The sequence below is a fragment of the Populus nigra genome, chromosome 2 (genome assembly GCF_951802175.1).
Source record: "Populus nigra chromosome 2, ddPopNigr1.1, whole genome shotgun sequence".
Taxonomy (NCBI): Eukaryota; Viridiplantae; Streptophyta; class Magnoliopsida; order Malpighiales; family Salicaceae; genus Populus; species Populus nigra.
In genome coordinates this window covers 4899368-4901867 of record NC_084853.1, presented here as the reverse complement: position 1 = coordinate 4901867, position 2500 = coordinate 4899368, and positions in this window count along the sequence as shown.

Here is a 2500-nt window from a genome sequence, read left to right as displayed (position 1 = left end):
GAGAGACCATTGTTCCCAAACTACATTGGCCCACTGGACTGGAGCAGCTTTATATCTGAAAAAAGCATATGCATTGGCTGTAAATGGACAGGAGCTAGATTGCCAGTTTGAGAGTAACTGCTGCACTGGAGCCTCCCCACCACAGAGGTTGAGTAGTCTGTCACGAAGAGCGAAGATAGATTTCCACAGAGGGGAATCAGTTTGCTTGGCTTCCAGGGACCAGATGGATGCTCGTGAAACGTAGAAGTGGTCTACCCATCGAATCCATAGGGAGTCTGCCTTCAGGTGAATATTCCAGAGGTGTTTGGCAAAGAGGCTGTCATTTCTGGCTTTGAGATCATGAACCCCAAGTCCCCCTTCAGTCTTTGGCAGACACACTTGCTTCCAAGCGACCAGAGCAGATTTGCTTCGAAAAATATTGCCAGTCCATAGGAAATTTCTGCACAGGCTAGTAATCTTGTTGAGCACAACGGCTGGGATAGGGAAGATGTTAATCCAAAATTGCACCATGCCATGGAGGACCGATTTAATCAATTCCAGCCGACCTGCATATGAGAGAAACTTCCCCAGCCAATTCTGAATAGTAGATTCAAGCCTGTGAATAAGAGGAGAGAATTGACTGGCTAAAAGCCTGTGAGGGCTGAGTGGCACGCCGAGGTACTTGAAAGGAAAGCTTCCTTCTGAGAAGTGGGAGAGTCTGAGAATGGCTTGTTTAATAACCCCCGATACGCCAGCAAAGTAAATGGAGGATTTTGCTGCATTAATAGCAAGGCCAGAGGACTCGCCAAAAATGTGAAGCTGTTGAAGGAGAATGTTAACAGATGCCATGTCACAACGACAGAGCAGCAAGATATCATCAGCAAACCCAAGATGAGTAATTCCCAAGGCTTGACATTTGGGGTGGAAGTTGAAACCCGAAATCTGAGTGGAGCTTTTCAGAAGCCTAGAGAAGTATTCCATGCAAATAATAAAGAGATATGGAGATAACGGGTCTCCTTGCCGGACACCACATTTGCCAGGGAAGAAACCATAGAGATTACCATTTACACAAACAGAGAAGGAGGCAGTCTCAACACATTCCATAACCAGATGGACAAACCTAGCAGGGAACCCCAAGAGGTGCAGGAGATCACGAAGAAAAGGCCACTGAACTGTATCAAATGCTTTCTTGAAGTCAATCTTGATGGTGCAACGGGGTGACACACGTTTTCTCCCATAATTTCTCAGCAATTCTTGCATAAGGTTTATATTGTCAGCCATGAGTCTCCCACCAAGAAAAGCATTTTGAGAGGGACTAATGATATCATTTAGAACGTGAGCCAACCTCCCTGCAAGTATCTTGGAGATAACTTTGTAAGTGACGTTGCAGCAGGAGATTGGTCTGAAATCTGCAGCTGAGTTGGCAGTGGTTGACTTGGGAACAAGAGCTACGGTAGAATGGTTGAGCTGCTTGAGAAGCTCCCCGGAGGCAAAGAAGTCCTTCACGGCTGAACAGAAGTCTGTCCCCACAATGCTCCAAGCTTTTTTAAAGAATGCAGATGTGTACCCATCCGGCCCTGGAGCTTTATTATCATCCATACTGAAGAGAACCCTTTTAATGTCATCAGCTGAAACAGGAGCAAGAAGATAGGCATGGGAATCAACATTAATGCAGGCTCCACTTTGTACCACCTCAGCTCGCAGAGGAATAGTGTGCTTGGATGTTCCCAGTAACTCTTTGTAGTATGAAACGAACTCTCTACCCACCTCTTCAGCCGAAGTAGTTAACATACCATCACTTCTAACTATGGCAGGAATGTGGCGGCTTCTGTGACGCTGGTTCATCAAAGAATGAAAGAATCTAGAGCCCTTGTCACATTCTTTAAAGAAAGCACACTTCAACTTTTGGCTAAAGAACATTTTTTCAGCTGACTTAAGATTAACAAGGCTGAGCCGCTGGAGCTTTTCAAGAGCAAGGAGCTGACCGTTGTCCATGTCATTTTGGAGAAGAAGCTGAGTGTCATCCAGGGCCTGTTCAGCTCTAGTAACCCTCTCCGAAATATGGCTAAAATGAAGGCTGTTGAGAGACCTTAGACTGCCCTTTAAAAGTTTGAGCTTTTTGCAAAGGATATACATGGGCGTCCCATAAGCATCCAAAGACCAATTCTGAGAGATGGTTTCCAGGAACTGGGGATGAGTAGTCCACATGTTGAAAAATTTAAAGTTCCTGTTGCCCTGAGGAGCCCGAAGTCCCAGCTGGACAGTAGATGGAGCATGGTCTGAAAAAGCTCCTGGAGTTCCAAAATGGACGTGAGCCATTTGTTGCATAGAGGACCAGTGGGTGTTCACCATCACCCTGTCAATCTTTGTCCAGACTGTGCCATTTGTCCATGTGAAGTGGGAGCCTGTAGAATTCAAGTCAGCTATTCCAAGATCAGAGCAACACTCCCTGAAATCTGAAATTTCATAGGTAGAGACTGCCTCCCCATTATGCTTGTCCTCTTGAGAGAGGATTGAGTTA